At 42.7% G+C, this 18,377-nt stretch overlaps 1 protein-coding gene across 1 annotated transcript in view; it reads left to right on the forward strand.

Annotated features, from left to right (window-relative positions):
- The window catches only part of CFAP251 (cilia and flagella associated protein 251), a 591,575-nt gene that overhangs the window by 102,310 nt on the left and 470,888 nt on the right, over positions 1 to 18,377 (forward strand). The gene's annotated exons all lie outside the window — the stretch shown is intronic.

Below are 18,377 nucleotides of genomic sequence, written 5' to 3' on the forward strand. Positions count from 1 at the left end.
ATGAGTGAAGCAGGTGGTAGCAGAGGATCTTTACCTCCTGACAGAGTATTGCTAACTACAAAATCCGAGGACTCCTTCAATAAAGAAAAATGTGTCATGTGCCAAACTTATCCGAAGTCATGAAGTTCTTGCTACCAAAATAAGATCACGGGATGCAGTAAAATCAGCAGGAACCATTTTAAGAAATGTCTTAAAAGATTTAGATTTTGGACTTAATGACAAATTTTGTGATGCCCTGTAGCTCTGCAAATCAATAAGGTCAACAAGAACGCCTAATGTTGTCTTACATTTTTTTTATATCATTGTATAATATCAGCAAAGCAAAACTGTTACAAACTAAAGTTCTTGAGTTCGGAACAGAAGCCGACAACATTGATGATGACTTCAAAGATATAAGTGAAAAAGTGGGAGACAATCCCACTAACCGACAGGCTTATTCTGTGAAAATGTACTGTCTTTTCCAAATCATGTTTTAAGGTTACATCACGGCAAAAAGAAAACTCTGCTGGACATGATGACTGCACGCGCAGTCTATGACAAGTGCGAAAGTAGAGAGCTAATCATTTCAATGAATAGGAATGGTGTATCAACAAGTTATAATAACATTGTATGGAGCAGGAATTTGTTAGCAGCTCATTCTGTAAAATCTTGTGAATCCGGCGGCACACACTTTCCAAGTCACTTTACCAGGAAAGGATTTACAATTGCTGCTCTTGATAATTTTTAGTTTGAAGACAGCTCTTCTTTGTCTGGAACATCCAGTACACATGATACTGCAGTGGTGCTTTTTCAAGACTGTATCAATGAAGTAGCTGCAGGAAAACAAGCTTTGTCAGCTGTTGTCAGAAACTAATGAAGCTGCAAACTTATAACCCAACTGCCTTGCCAACGTGTGCAAAACCACTACAAGCAATCAACATGTCTCAGTCTACCAGAAAGTTTCATAGTGGCTGAGGACATGAATCTTTTACCAGATGCTATGTTCTTGTGGAAAAGTAAATTTTGCCATGTTCTGTGTCCCTACGTGTCATCCATCATATGTTATGTGTGCATGACCAATATGCATATGTTATTCCCCATGTCCAATTAATGACGCAATTATAGTTGTGTCCTCCTCTAGTATGTCAGTTTCCAGTCCTCGTGAATACTACGAATATCAGGCTTATGTAAAGTAATGTTGCCACGTTTCTCAGTGTGCACGTTATTTCATTATAAAGTCCCCGTTTCCAGGCCTCAACAGGGCCCGGACATCAGATTCAGCTCCTGTCTCCTGAAGCCTCGTTGAGGAGCGATCCAGCCCCCACCTGTATCCTCGACCTTTCACTTACTCCCTGCCTCGCAGTGCCCGGTGCAGCTTGGCTCTGCCTCTGAGTCTGCCAAGACTATGTTATGATTCCAGCTATCAGTTCAGTCTTCCTTCTCTGCATTCCTAAGCTACTGAACTGCATCAATAGTTTCCGTCATTGTCTAGCCTATTCGGCTCCATGTTAAGAGAAATACTGCATTTAATGGTCATTTAATATTCTTCATCACGCACTACATGTAGAATAATGCATGCTCTGGTCTTAGAGTCAGTTAGCTTTTCCCCTCATGACTTTTAGTTCATATCAACATGTTCCCTAAACATTAGATACCAGATAGGGTTTAGGTACATGTCGCTCCGACCCTCCAGACTTTAGTCTCTGCTCCTAGCACAGAGTTCATAGCCCCCAGCTTCTCCTAGTGATACGTCATTGCTAGTTTGCGCGCACCATCAGGTTAGAGGTCCCGGCTCCTTAGGTAGCCCCCTCCTATGTTTCCGCCCATTCATGACATATTCTGTTACGTCTGCACCACATGTCTATGTATACGCCCAGTTACACCTCTTTTTACTCTTATCTTTCGCGACTGCTACGCGTCACGCCTTCTGCTCCACCCACTGCTACGCCTACTGCAATGTAATGCTATGTGTTTGCGCTATGTATATATGCTCGTGTATTGTTATTAAAAGTTAGAGCGCGCTCATCCCAGCCCCAGCAGCTGCTGGGCCCTGTCATCCTATTCCTATGCAGGTTGTCCTGTTCCTGTCCTTATGCTGTATTAAACCTGCAAAACTCCTACTACCTCGAATCTTGACTCTTATTTATTGAGCTATCTGTTATTCATTCATTCATTCAAAAATAGATCCGGTATTATTTATTTATTTACCACATAATGGCGCCCGAATAGGGACTTGCCCTTTCCCCACGCGTCGGTGAAGCCACGCCGACCCCCTGACCCTCTGCAGTCGTGACGGAACTCTTCTGCGCAGTGGCAGATATTTCTGCTCAAGTATCCCTCAGGCCCACGGAGGAGACGGAGGAGGCGGTCCAGCATCCAGACGAGACGGTGGAGGAACGCGGCGAGTCCCGACCAGAGCCCAAGCCAAGAGTCCAAGGTCCGAGGTATCCGGAGGTCCACCCGTAACTGAAGTCCGAAGTCCGAAGTTCGTCGTCATCGTCGTAGCAGTCCAGTCCAGTCCGAGGCCTTCCGTTCTTGCTGCCCGGTGAGTACCGTTACTGGGGTGGTATCTAGACAGGGTCAATTTAATTGACTCTGGTCTGTGGGTTGGTGGTACACAGTCCCACAAACGAAGTGTCCACTTCGGTGGATGCGGGTCCTGACGTGTCTCTTTAAGAGACCGGTAAGTTTCGTACTGTTTCAGCAGTGCATCTAGTTTCTGTTCTAGTCAGTTCTGTTCTCGAGAAATTTCAAGTATTTTCAGGTGGTATTCTGTTCGAACTGTTATTCATAATGTCCTTCATGTATTCTAATGTCGTGGTATGAATGGGAAATAAGTATCGTGTTTATTGTGTATTGTATTGTGTCTAGATTACAGTTCAGTCATGCCCATATTTTCCAAGTTACGTCAGTTAAAAACTAGAAAGGGTCTGCTGGAAGCAGCAGTTCCCGTCCCGCCTAGGGACAGTCCAGGTCACTTTATGTATCAGAAACATGGCATAAGTGCCATATTGTATCTAGATTTATGGGTAGAGTATACCAAACAGTTAGAAGAAAAGTATAGATGGCCCGTATCGGGTACATGGGATGCCGAATGCATCATGCGAGTAGAAGAGGCATTATGGAAAAAGAAAGCCAGACAATCACAGAAAGATGCCATCGAGTTATGGCGCAAAGAAGCTCATAAAAGAACCGAAAAAGAAATCAGAAAGTCAGAACTAAGTAGAGAATCCCAAGAACGAGCCCAAGAAAGAGAATTAATCGAGATAGGTGAACGAGTTAGAACTGAGCAATCAGACAGACAGAGGAATGCCCTCATTAAGGGTATGTATCCTCTTCTTGCTGAGGGCTTGCCAAAAGCGACCCCAGAGGCATCCAGTAATTTCCCGCCACCATTAGTTCCGACCAAGCTACGTCACAAACCGACCGCAGCTGATATTTTTATTTCGTCCTATCTGGACGACACAGTCCCCGAATATGCAAATCCTGTTCGCACTCCGCCCGTCCCTGTAAACCAGGTAATTCCTGCTCCTCCAGACACCGGGGTGCCCTTAACAGCCCCCCCGGGTCAGCCCGCCATACAAGTCCAGCCCACGTTACAATTACCCACTCTGCCAGGACGGAAAGCATCAGTTGATGATTCCAGTTTAGGGGCCGCAGGAGGAGGTCTTCCTCAAACTCCGCCGCCATACAAGCGTTTATCAGCACTCGAATTACATGCTCAAGCATCACAGCGTACTCCTAAAAGTAATAAGTCTGTTGCAGAGATTAGGCAAACCCTTGGCGAATGTGTCTATGACCCAGTTCCAGGCGAGTTTAATATGGTTTTATATTCCGTACGCGTAAGGAGAGTGACCGAGTATCTAGTCACCCTGCCGAATATGAAAGAAGACCTAGACAGGATATATCGTTTCATCCGTACAGGGGATGACCCACAAAGTATTAGTAATGCCATGTCTCAAAGGAAAGCCGAGATTCAGCGCATGATATTAAAGTTTTTAATTAACTGTCTAATAAGAGAACAAGATTACCCGTCTAAAGACCCGGAAGAAATGAAAACTCTAACAAAGTGGAGTGATAATATAGCCGAAGGAAAGCACAATACCATTGGTGCCATGGAAAGTATGTACAAGAAAATCCGTAGAGAAATAATAAAGATACACGAACAGCGTAAAGCAGCACAAGTAAGCGAGAAAGAAAGTACCTCTGATCCTGAAGAGGAAGACGATGAGAATACTGCCAGAATAGCGTATGTAGGAAAACCTAGATTTCCAGATCGCCATTTACGTCTAGAACCCAAGTCTACTTTCCATCATCCAGCACCAGAACAAGGTTCCCTAGAACAAGTATTTCAAGCTACCGATCACATTCTGAAATCACGAATCGGTTATAGTGAGTTAAGTACCATGCATGAACAAGAACTAGCCCGATCAGCAGTCCGATGGATTACTGATTCTACCACTTTTCCAGACGAAATAGTGGCACAAATGTTCCTGAAAATGCCCCCAGCCGAGCAGCGACTGGTGGGTATGTATATGATTCAGCACCTCATTACACTGTATGAGGGTCAACATTCTGATCCAGGTCCGTTACACGATATCCTGAATGAGTTACTCCAGTATAAATGGAGAGGTCTAGGTACCGATTTAATTAGTGTTATTCTAGAACAGCGCCATAAATATAGAACGTTCTTGAACCCGCATTTTGTTCATGTCTCACCCCCAGAAAGTAAATCATTCTACATAGACAGACAGAATCCGTTACGAGAAGTCCACCCAGTCAGAGGAGCGGGTGGCGAAATGCAGCGAGTGTTTGTATACACTCCGATCACAAAGATGGAACTTCTCGAGATGAAGAAATTAATTCCCTGTCATGACAAAGATCCAGCAGGGTTCCATAGAGAATTAAAAGACATGCTCCGTATGGGAGAATACACTTACCCAGATATCATTAAAATGTTAAAGGTTCTGCTACCCGCAGGGGTGTATGAAAAGCTAAAGGAAAAAGAATGGGAGGTGGGAGAGAAAAAGATAGATTGGGCAGTCCTAGAAGCCGAAGATAAGATACGTGTACCAGGTACTGGTCTTGGAGAGAAATGTAAAGAATTACCAGAATTATTGATTCAAGTTTTACCCAGATTATTAACAACGAGAAAAGAAGACTGGGATGCAATCTCAGCCTGTAAACAGAAACAAGATGAAGATATTAGTGATTTTTATTCTAGGTTTGAAAAGTGCTTTAGTATCAACAGTGGCCTCAAGACAAGTAGTGAGTCATACCCTCACCTTTTCATTACCAAATTAGTCGAGAATTCAAGTCCACCAATTAAAAACCGAGTTTTGAAAGTCGAAAGCACCTGGCAAGCAAATACTCCGTCCCAGATGCTCCAGATGCTCCAGTACCACCAGAATAGAATCAGGGAAGAGCAAGAACACGAGAGAAAACGTATGAAAGACACGAAAATGAAAGTACTAATTGCACAATCTGTTCCTCAGGACAGTCAGAAGAGGGGTCCGAATCAAGCCAGTCATCCTGCAGCACCCGTTAAAGGGAACTGCAATTATTGTAAACAGCCAGGTCATTTTATAAATGAGTGTGCAGTTCTGAAACATAACATAGCTACTGGTAAGACTAAAGAAAGACCACGTCCACCTAGACAAGAACAAGTTTCACAGACTCCCCAGTCACAGAATGCACCACAGACAGTTACAGCACCGCAGCCTATTGCTGCAACACAGCATGTTACATCGCAGATGTACCAGTATGCACAGTCTGAGTATCCAGAGTACCAGCCATATTCATGAAACAGCCTAGAGAGGGAGGTAGGCTTGCCTCTCATCGAGATACCTGTAGATCAAGAAGGTCCCTATGTTCACAGTCAAGTATTAGGGAAAGACAGAAAGTTTTTGATTGATACAGGGGCAAGTAGGACCACAATTAGTCATGCCGAAGTTCCAGGGGCTCCGCTCTCAGGCTCAAGAAATGTTTCCCTTGGATTTTCAGGAAAGCCTATCGTTAATGAGATTTCAAAGCCAGTCACTCTAGAAGTAGGTCCATTGTCCCGCACTACTGATCTGTTACTTACTAAGTCATGCCCAGAAAATCTATTAGGCATTAAAACACTGAAAGAGTTGGGTGCAGTTATATGCTGTTCCCCAGAGGGAATACGTCTGTTCCTACGTGACTTTAAGGGTCACTATGTATTACGAGATTTTGATCCCAGACTGTCTAATGTCCCGCAGCATCTATGGGCGCAAGGTCCAACTGATGTAGGTTACATGCAAATCACACCCCATCGCGTGACTCTCAAACCAGGTGTAGTGTTACCACGAATCAGGCAGTATAGATTGCCACCTGAGGCTGTAGCGGCCTTATCCAAAATTATTGACGAGCTCATGGCTCAAGGAGTAGTTGTAGAAACTGACTCCAATGTATGTAACTCTCCGATCATTCCAGTCATGAAACGTACTGATCCAAATGCACCCCCAGTATATCGATTAGTGATTGATTTACGAGAACTTAACAAATGTATTATTCCTCAGTACCCAGTTGTCCCAGATATCTCTTCCCTATTGACAGCCATTGATTCCGAAGCCACGTTCTTCACTGTCATAGACCTCAAGAACGCATTTTTTAGTGTTCCCATCCATCCAGACAGCCAGTTTCTTTTCGGATTTTGTTTAAATGGAAGGAGCTATATGTTCACACGCGCTCCTCAAGGTTTCACAGAAAGTCCTAGTATTTACAGTCAAGCACTCAAGAGACAACTAGACAACATTCACATGCCAACTGACACTGCCCTGCTCCAGTATGTCGATGATCTACTGATCACAGCCCGTTCTGAACGTGACTGCGAGCGAGCGTCACTGACGGTTCTGTATTTCCTAGCCGAGATGGGGCACAAGGTGTCCCCTTCGAAGCTTCAATTCTGTGTCCAGCAAGTGGTCTACTTAGGACACTTGCTGTCCAAGAGGGGTAGGCAGTTGACACCAGACCGTATCCAGTTAATAGCGAGTCTTCCTCAGCCCAGGACCCAGAAGGAGGTACGTGCCTTTATCGGCCTTACTTCTTATTGCAGACAATGGATTCCTCAGTATGCATTTCTAGCCAAGCCACTGATACAGTTAACGACACAGGAGGCAGCCGTATCGACTGTCCTCCCTTGGACATCTGAACATACACTTAGTTTCAACGAGTTAAAGAAAGCTTTATGCCAAGCTCCAGTTCTAGCTACACCGAACTACAGTAAGCCTTTTACACTTTTCGTCACTGAACGTGAAGGTACAGCATTATCTGTTCTCACACAAGACCAAGCAGGACAATACAAGCCTTGTGCTTATTTTTCTAGCACACTAGATCCAGTCGCCCAGGCGTTGCCTACGTGCCTCAAGTCAGTTGCAGCCACAGCACTAGCTATCAGACAAAGTGATTCCATAGTTTTAGGACACTCCTTGACAGTACAAGTCCCACACTCCGTGGAAGTTCTTTTAAACCGAACACAAACACAGCACTTGACAATTGCACGTTTAACAGGTTATGAATTGACACTGTTCCAGCCACACATAGATATTAGACGCTGCAACATCCTGAATCCTGCTACACTGTTACCATCAGTTAGTTCAAATCCTGCCACACATGATTGTGTGGAAGTAGTTAACATTACGACAAAGCCAAGACAAGACCTGACAGACATTCCGTTACCAGATCCCGACCTGACACTTTATGTGGATGGTTCATGTATGAGGACTAGTACAGGAGAACTAGTAGCCGCGTATGCAGTGACTACTGACACCGAAGTTATTGAAACACACCGTATTGATACCCTGTCCGCTCAAGCAGCAGAGCTAGTTGCTCTGACACAAGCCTGCATACACGCCAAGAACCTGAAAGTTAATGTTTACACAGATTCACGTTACGCATTTGGAGTTGTTCACGACTTCGGAGTGCTCTGGCAGGAGAGAGGTTTCATGACTTCTCATGGAACCAAGATTCAGCATGGTCTCCTTATTCAAGCTCTGTTAGATGCCATACATTTACCGACATCCATTGCTATCATGAAATGCAAAGCACATACGAAAGTTACTGACATTATTTCTCAAGGTAATGATCTAGCAGATCGCACAGCCAAGCTTACAGCACAGACTCCAGACATTCCAGTTAACATGACACACACTCCAGATCCGACTACATGTATGACAGTTAAGGACCCTACTCAAGATGTCATAGATATCCAGTTACATGCTACTCCCGATGAAATCAAGAAATGGTCTGAACAAGGAGGGGTCCAGACAGATCAAGGATGGTTAACAAAGGGTAGAGCCACATGGTTTCTCCCCGACTCTATGGTTCAAGTCATCATTAATACCGCACATAGTCCAGCACATTTAGGAGAAAAAGCAATGTTAGACAGTATCCAGAACATTTGGTTCAACAAGCATTTACGAGCTGCAGCCAAGCAGAAAGTCCGTACCTGTATGATATGTTGTCAGTTTAATCCAGGTAAAAGTGTCCCGGTGGAACAAGGTGGTTTCCAGCCTCCTGACCACCCTTTTGAAGTCCTCCAGATGGATTATATTCAGATGGAGCGATGTCGAGGTTTCAAGTATGTTCTTGTAGTTGTATGCGCTTTGTCCAGATGGACAGAAGCATATCCAGTCCCAGATTACACAGCCGCGACCACTGCCAAGCAGTTGGTTCGTGAATTCTTCCCTCGATATGGACTCCCTAGAGTCGTATATTCTGATAACGGTCAGCCATTCTCATCTGAACTGATGAAGCACGTTTCCCTGTTGTTAGGGTACCAGTGGAAGTTCCATTGTGTGCGCCATCCTGAAGCAGCCGGTCTAGTCGAGAGACACAATCAGACTCTGAAAATCCGTATTGCAAAAGTGTGTAAAGATAAGGGTGTGGACTGGCTAGTAGCTCTGCCAGTCGCTTTGTTTTATATGCGCATGGTCGCACATTCCAGATCAGGTCTGTCCCCGTATGAGGTCGTATTCGGCCGCCCCCCTAACATGTGGGGTACTCCTAGACCTCGAAGTATTACTGATGTTTCATGTAATATGCTGACAGATTACCTAGCTTCCTTGATGTCTGCCCTCAACTCATGTCGTTCACAGGTTGCCGCCGCATTTCCAGACAATACCGAGGTGGCACCGCATGAGATCGTTCCAGGTTCGATGGTGCTCGTCCGGAACTTTGACAGATCAAGTCCGCTGGAGCCTCGTTGGAAAGAGCCCCGTCAGGTCCTCCTCACCACCCGTACAGCCGTGAAATTGGAAGGACGCCGCGGCTGGGTGCACCTTTCGCACGTCAAGAAATTCTACGGATTAAAGCCGGTCTCTAAAAACATTTCCCAGGATATCAAGACTTGTCAAAACATTGTTCCTAAGGACTGTCCCGCAAATGACATTGACACAACCCCTCCCCTGTTAGAGAAAACTCCGCAGCAGGAGTATAAGCAAAAACTCCGGTCTAGTAAAATAAGTCAGCCAGTTTGATTGTCTAAGTCCTCCCCTAGGTGAAACGGTTAGACTGTTTCTGACATGTATAAAATAGACCCCCATAGTGAGAGAGTCAGTCAAAACTCAAACCGATGTATCGTTTTTCTAAGTTTCATATTATTCATCAGCATAATGATTTCCTGCACTAGTTACGCATTTTTCCTGTGTTTTCCAGTTCCTCATGTAAATAAGCATTCTAATGTTACAGTAGAACACACGTTTAGTGATCTGCCCCCTCATGAATATTCATACCGCCTCGCTATGCGTAATAACTCATTTATCCGCATGTTACATTATTCACACCAGACCAGCAATGCCACTAATTGTTGGGTGTGTGGTCGACTCCCCCCTTTCCAGACGTCGAAGGGAGTTCTGCCACTCTTTCCTTATCCTTTTTCACATAATGGTTCGTGTGGAGCATGGTCCACGTTAACGTCATCCTTAACAGATATGTCCTTTCTTAACAGTACATGTTTCCCAGACAAGCAAGGTTTCCCCCACAGAACAGGTTTAGACCTAGAAAATGAAGTGTATAATTTAGGTAACTATTCGTCGAATTTCATGGTCCTGAATGTTCAGTCTGATACTACTCCAGACTCACCTGCTATTTCAGTATTACCAGTCAAAGGCGAATTATGTGTCCGTAATTATGGTTCTATACACGTAGGACATAGTGATTGTACTACTATTATCAAGTATAGTGACAGTGGGAAATCTGTTTTTAAAGCTTCACGTCATTCTTATTTTGTTTGTGGTCAAACCGCATATGTTTGTCTGCCCCTCGATTGGGAGGGAACCTGTTACATTGCCTTCCTACTGCCACCTGTTTTTCTAGCCCCCCCTGACTACCATAGGAATTCCTTCCTAGTACATACTAGACACAAGAGAAACCTCCCGATTGTCGATTATACTGAAACTGCTGCAGAGCAATTCATTGATATTGATAAAGGTGTGTTCCCTTATTTAGGTACAGTTGTAAATAGTAAGCTAATCCGTAGGTTAACAAGAACCCTTGAAGCTGTAGTAGATGAGACTGCCTCCGCTCTAGGTAACTTAACCGAAGAGCAATCCTTTATGAGATTTGTCGTTTTACAGAATCGTCTCGTCCTTGACGTCATACTGGCCGATAGGGGCGGGGCCTGTAGAGTCCTCGGATCCAGTTGTTGCATTTTCATTCCAAATAACGCGCCGTCTGTTTATTCAGCTATAACCAGACTTCATAAAATTGCCCATCTATTACACCAAGATCCAGGCACCTGGACATGGTCCGGTTGGTTCTGGAATATAATTTCCGCCTGGGGATGGAAAGTCCTGTCCTTTCTAGGTATCGCAGTAGCGATCATATTCAGCTGCTGCCTCTGTATACAATGTGGCCCTGCGATTTGCGGCATGTGTGCTACCTCTTGTATTCCTAGTCCCAAGCCCCGTTCTAAATCCCGTTCCAAGACAATTCGAGATGAACAAATGGTACTGTATGAAATGATAGATGGTATCATGAATATTGATGTTTCCTGATGGAAACGTAGTGACAAGGAGGGAATGTGGAAAAGTAAATTTTGCCATGTTCTGTGTCCCTACGTGTCATCCATCATATGTTATGTGTGCATGACCAATATGCATATGTTATTCCCCATGTCCAATTAATGACGCAATTATAGTTGTGTCCTCCTCTAGTATGTCAGTTTCCAGTCCTCGTGAATACTACGAATATCAGGCTTATGTAAAGTAATGTTGCCACGTTTCTCAGTGTGCACGTTATTTCATTATAAAGTCCCCGTTTCCAGGCCTCAACAGGGCCCGGACATCAGATTCAGCTCCTGTCTCCTGAAGCCTCGTTGAGGAGCGATCCAGCCCCCACCTGTATCCTCGACCTTTCACTTACTCCCTGCCTCGCAGTGCCCGGTGCAGCTTGGCTCTGCCTCTGAGTCTGCCAAGACTATGTTATGATTCCAGCTATCAGTTCAGTCTTCCTTCTCTGCATTCCTAAGCTACTGAACTGCATCAATAGTTTCCGTCATTGTCTAGCCTATTCGGCTCCATGTTAAGAGAAATACTGCATTTAATGGTCATTTAATATTCTTCATCACGCACTACATGTAGAATAATGCATGCTCTGGTCTTAGAGTCAGTTAGCTTTTCCCCTCATGACTTTTAGTTCATATCAACATGTTCCCTAAACATTAGATACCAGATAGGGTTTAGGTACATGTCGCTCCGACCCTCCAGACTTTAGTCTCTGCTCCTAGCACAGAGTTCATAGCCCCCAGCTTCTCCTAGTGATACGTCATTGCTAGTTTGCGCGCACCATCAGGTTAGAGGTCCCGGCTCCTTAGGTAGCCCCCTCCTATGTTTCCGCCCATTCATGACATATTCTGTTACGTCTGCACCACATGTCTATGTATACGCCCAGTTACACCTCTTTTTACTCTTATCTTTCGCGACTGCTACGCGTCACGCCTTCTGCTCCACCCACTGCTACGCCTACTGCAATGTAATGCTATGTGTTTGCGCTATGTATATATGCTCGTGTATTGTTATTAAAAGTTAGAGCGCGCTCATCCCAGTCCCAGCAGCTGCTGGGCCCTGTCATCCTATTCCTATGCAGGTTGTCCTGTTCCTGTCCTTATGCTGTATTAAACCTGCAAAACTCCTACTACCTCGAATCTTGACTCTTATTTATTGAGCTATCTGTTATTCATTCATTCATTCAAAAATAGATCCGGTATTATTTATTTATTTACCACATTCTGCAAAGCTGATTTAAGAAAAGCCAGTTCCTTTGCGGGCTGGAATTCATGCTCTGATCTTCCAAAATACAGTCCCACTGAAGAAAGTTGGGTTTTTACCAGTAATACCATCTCTAGTCACAAACTACATAACAGTATGCACAGCTCTAAAACAAATACCAAAATGTACCTGCTCAGCTTGAAGACCAGCCTTTTATGTGATGAAGGTGTCTTGCTTACTGTAGCTGACATTTTTATGAGCAATCCAATAGAATTTGGTGATCTTTCTCTAATGAAGGGTGTTTTCCTGATGACAAAAGTTGTGTTGCGGTGTGCAGGAGGTTATCTCAGTGGATGTGGCATAGACGATGCACTTATTGAGACTAAAATCTTTGGAAGCAAACCTTTCCAGTCAGTATTGAGCGGAACTCATTATGTTTGTTCGTTACACAGTATACTCATCATACCTGAGGCTATCGAAACATTGCTTTGGAATGCTTTCTGGAACAAGAATGACAAGTTAGGTTTTGCATATCTTAACTCAGAAGTGAACAACGCACAGGGTGCACTTCATTCAGAAGACATAATACGAAGCCAGGCAATGTTCAATACACTCAGTTCAAAATCAGAAAACCTGAAAACCGAGTTTGTAAAGTTTGTCAAAGAATGTGAAGAAAAATCTGAACTTTGCAACTATTGGGGAAATGTTTTACTCATTATAGCTCTATTGAACAACTTAGTGCATGCTGATCAGGAAAGCGACTGGGAACTGTTTGTGAATAGTATGGAGTCACCGATTACTGTGTTTCGCAAATTCTATTGCATAAACTACCTGAGATATGGGTCCTAGTATATGGAAAGAGTGAAGAAGCTAGAGGTGGCAAACCATACCTCTACAGAAAATTCATCCAAAGACATTCTGTGGTGAAAAACAGCGAGGGAAGGTTCAAAGCTGTGGCTCCAGATATGAAACTTGAACAGATGATCCAGAGATCACAGAAAAGTTCCACGGTAATTGATGGTCAGACATCTAAAAGTGAATATGTTGCTCAATGGCTGCTAGTTTACCATGAAGTACTTTCTATTTGCAATGTTTTCAGAGAGATTAAAAATTAAAAATTACTGGACCATTGTGAAACTGTTCCTCACCACAAACTTGTGGGAAAAAGAGGGAAACATTTTAATAAACATGTTGAAAGCCTTCTTCATGCAGCAGCAAGGAAACCCCTTTGAAATGACTGAGCCTGTGCAACTACACAACTTTGTGATCAAACAATATGTGGATAACTATATAAAGTCCCTTCTACTAGATGTCCTGGAACATGGATCAAAACTATACGCATAACATTGCAAGACTATGGAGGGCTCAGAGCCCACTGTGTATCGAAGATTGGGGTAAAGATATGGACTGGTGCATGGTCACAGAAAAGTACGTATATGAAGCCCGGGGGTGCCCGAATAAATGGACGCAGGTCTGGGGACAATGGAACACCCATAGAGGGGAGATTTGTGAACCTCCAAGATCGAGAGAAGATGTTATAAATGGGACCTGTATATGTCTTAAGGGGGACTGAAAGTATTGTTTGTGACCTCTATGTCTTCAGTAGCATTTGTAGTATAATAATATTATCATTCTATATGTACTGTGATATTATCATTGATCACGCCTTGATTTCAATAAAAAAGATTTATAAAAAAACTATACGCATAACTGAAGCAGGAGAGATTTGTATTGAAAGAGAAAAAGCTGTTTGACATAATTACTAAAGCTAAACACCCACTCTTTAATTGTCATAGTAAGAGTTTCATCCAACTAGCCACTACAAAACAGGTTATAAAAAACAACTTTTGCAAGCCCACCACAGAGAGATACGGATGTAGAAAAAGAAAAGGGTGAATTTATCAGGGATATTCTGTCACATGATCTTTTTCCAAGGAACGCATTATTTGATGGAGATGCTGCAACTAAACCAGTCAAGCACAAACACGTACCAAAGTAAAAAATAAACTTTCACCTGAAGAATTTTAATTAAAATAGGTTTCCCTCATTGAAAACTGCTGTTGTTGTGGGCTATATGTCACAATTGCGAATGGTCAAAATTTCATCCATGCAAAACTTCGGAGAGGTCTTTCAGACTGTTCTACAGATGTGAAGGTCAGTATGCACCTTGCAAGAACTGCACATGGTCTTTGACAGTTATTTTGAACTATCTGTCAAAGAATGTGAGAGAATCAGACGAAAGTCTACAAGGGGAACAATTGACTTGCCTGCATAAAAAATTCGACACTTATACCTGTGCAACTTGATAAATTCTGGTCATCAACATTGAACAAGATTAATTTGGAGATGTTAACTCGCCAAAACATTGCTGATGCTTCAGTAAACACTGAATTTCCAATTATTGCAAGTGGAATGATTGTCAATGAGAAGTTGGTGCCTGCAGAGAGATATTCAAAAGGTACCAGCCATATTGTTCAAGAACTTAACAGCACATTGGAGTAAGCTGACCTTTGTGATGTGCCACATGGTGAGTGGACTCTTCTAAATGGATCCAAAAAAAGAACAAAGGGGAGGGGGGAGAAAATGTAAACTTACCTTACCGGTGGCCGCCTCTCCTTCATTCCTTCTTGCCACGACACAGGAACAGGAAGCACCTTGGCTTCCAGCCTTCTCTAGCCAATCACGATGCTGCTAATAGCAGGGTCGTGATTGGTCTGAGCCCCATTGTTCAGATGGGGACTTGGGGCCCGTGCATATTCTCCACCTAAGCTGTGCATCACAGCCGGTGGAGTACATGTAAAGTGCGCATGACTGTTTGGCCATCCTAAGACGACCAGCCAAACTGTTATACGCACTTGGAGAGTGCCACCACTCCTCCCCTGCTCTGTGGGTAGCCCCACCCCACACCTACCGAACTGCAAGGAAAAAATAAAATGATAATAACATGGCGTTATTATCTTTTTATTTTTTTGTGGGGCGACGCTCCTCCGCCTTAGAGGAGGAGCCGCCGCTGTTGTAGCCACAATTTTGGAAAAAGGCAGAATGTTTGCTCTGAGGAGTTTTTTCCGTCTCTATAAGACTACTTCACCCCCAAAACCTATAGTTTGACACCAAAATGAAGTATATAGGTGTCATGGTTCCTGAAATTTGACATTATCACTTCACCACATGCGCCATTTTTAAAAATGTCGTCCAGAAAAATTCAGCCTGGATTATCAATGGCTACCTAATCTTAATTACTTCTCTAATGATCCAAAAACACAAATCAAAAATGACAATGTTTTTACAGAGGTATATCCGGGGGCCGGGATTATTACAGTGAGCTCTGTGCTGTATGTCTCTCAACTGTGTCTTCTTCTTACTTTAAAAAAATGTAAATTTTATTTTATGAAGTATATTGAAGTTTACTTTGCTGGATGATGTCATCAGTGATGTCATTGACCATGTCATGAGTGATGTAATATGTGAGGTCATAAGCAGTGCATTGCGGGGGAGTAACTCCTAGTTAGCATAGGTAACTATAACTGCTGAATTCCTATGATTTTGTGGGTGTAAAATCTGAGCCTAACTATAACATCCCTATAACCTTTGGTTTTTTAGTGAATTTCCATGGTTTTTCAATGCTATTTCCTAACTGTAACGTTCCTGCAACCTTTAGTTTTATAGTGAATTTCACTGTTTTTTTTATATACATTATACTACAATTTCACCTATAAGTTCTATTTAGTAATATACATTTTTACAAGTTTATAAATACATTTTAATAACACATTTATTATTATACAATTTAAAACCAACAATTAACAAATTAACATAAATTATTTAACTTTTTACGAATGAAAAACACAAAGTCTTTCTCTGTTTTCCATTCAATTTATGGATCCGCAGATCGGCTGCGATATACCACAAGTCTGGCCACCCATCCACATTGAAATCACACTCTAAATCAGTTATTTCAGTTTTACATCTCTCTGGAGACAGTCTCTGCAGCAGAGTTCCATCTTTTTTGTCGATTTCCTTCAAAAGATGAGTGTTTCAAAGTTAAGATCTCTTCTGCTGAAGATAGAAGTGAAAGCAAAGAGCAGTACGAAGAAGAAAACAACTTACCACCTCCAAAGAATTCCTGTGACGTTTGGAAATATTTCTCCATCCCTTCAGGAGAAAAAAAAGTTATTGCGAAAATTCTGCAGTGCCTTCTATGCAACAAAAAACTGCCAGGAGGTACTCTGAAGAAGTGTTCACATGGCACATTGTCTGTTTGGAAACACCTGATAACCATACATACAAGGATATATAAGAGGATGATAAGAGAGAGGGAAGGTGGTGCATCATCATCAGCAGTTGGACCATCTGTGGGATCCTCACAACCTGACCAGATATTTACCATCCCACTGTTTCACCAAAACTGCAAGACATTGTCACTCATTGTGTCAAACACCTTATGCCTATTGAACTAAATAGATCCTCTGTTGCCCAGTTTATGGATGCTGTCAAGAAGCATAATTCTTAATATTTGTTTCACCTCATCCTTCCATCTTCCATTACTCTTTAAGCACAAGTAGATGTCTGAAAAGCAAATATAGAATACGTTTAATTTGAGATTAGATTATATACTATAAGCAATAGAGTCGCTACATAAGTGGTTATGTCAGTGTGTAAGAGGCTGTGTAAGTGTCTGAGTATGGGTTTATAAATGGGAATTTGAGTGGCTGTATGGATGGGTGACTGGTGTGTGAGTGGTTGACTGGATATGTGAGTGTCTCTTTGAGTGAGTCATTGGATGTGTACATAGTTGTGTGACTGGGTGTGTTGGTGAGTGTATGGGTGTGTAACTGTGTGCAAGTGGCTCTGTTGGGATGGATACATAAGTGCTGTATGGTTGTGTGAATGTATGTGTAAGTGCCTCTGTTGCTATCTGACTGAGTGTGTGAGTGGCTGCATGGTTTTGTAAATAGGTATGTAAGTGGCTATTTGGATGGGTGACAGAGTGTAACTTGGTGTATGGGCATGTAAATAAGTGTGTGTGTAACTGACTGTCTGAGTTCTGGGTATATGAATGGCTGTATATGTGTGTGAGTGGGTGTGACAATGCCTGCATGGGTGTGGGAATGACTATGTAAGCATATGTATAGGTGAGTAAACGGGTATGTGCATGGATTTATGGGTGTGTGACTGAGTGCATCAGTCACTGTGTGGCTATATGAGTGGTGGGTAGATAAGTGCTTTTGTGGAAGTGTAACTGGGTGTATAAGTGCCTGCCTGACTGTGTGATTGGGTGCAAATAACATACTGTAAATTGCACACTATAAGCAAGCACCCACATCTAATTTCTAACACATTAATTCATACTGGCTTAATAAAATAGCTATTTTGTCAGTATACCAATTCTTTCTCCTTTGCTGCTCACTACATTTTTAGTTAATGTTCTCATCTAAGCTCCCTTCTGTTTTGCCTGTTACTTTTGTGTCAAGAAGCTGTACATGGTATTTCAACTTATATAAACACACTTTTTTTAATATACTTTTTTATAGTACAACCTAATTAACATACCTGTAAAATCTCCTTGCTGTTGTCCAACGTTTAGTGTATTAACTGTTAAAATCTGTTTTCCCCTGCAAATTTCAGGTGAGAGAGATGGCAATCCTCCTCCACTCTCAGTACAAAAACACCTAAATGGCTACCTTTCCCCATGTGACCTTACTCATACTGCTAAACTTAGCAAATCACAGACTTACTTTCATCTTTTATTTTTGTTATATCCCTCCTAAATGGCCACTATTTCTTTAACCCTTTCCATGTTTCCTCTAAAAAAAAGTCCAATTTGGTAGGTTATTCGCGGATCCGCAGCCCTCTGTAAATCCATGGTGGATACACGGATCGACACAAAAGCCCTGAAAAGCATTCAATAGTCTGCTCTAAATGCCTTTCATTTGTTTTATTTTGCGAACTATTGTCAATTATAAGACATACATTCCCCACTGAGCAATTTATATACACCAGTCTGCTTTTCAGTTCCGCACTGCAGTCTCTTTTGTTACCTTCCCCTGCACTCTTTTATCTCCATTTCCATAGTAACCAAGCTTCCAGTAGTCTCTGCCTACCAGTAGGTAAAATGTTCACAAGACTTTATCTAAACAGCATACTAGCTTCACATTAACTATAGCAGGT

Source organism: Lissotriton helveticus, chromosome 11 (assembly GCF_964261635.1).
Source record: "Lissotriton helveticus chromosome 11, aLisHel1.1, whole genome shotgun sequence".
Lineage (NCBI taxonomy): Eukaryota > Metazoa > Chordata > Amphibia > Caudata > Salamandridae > Lissotriton > Lissotriton helveticus.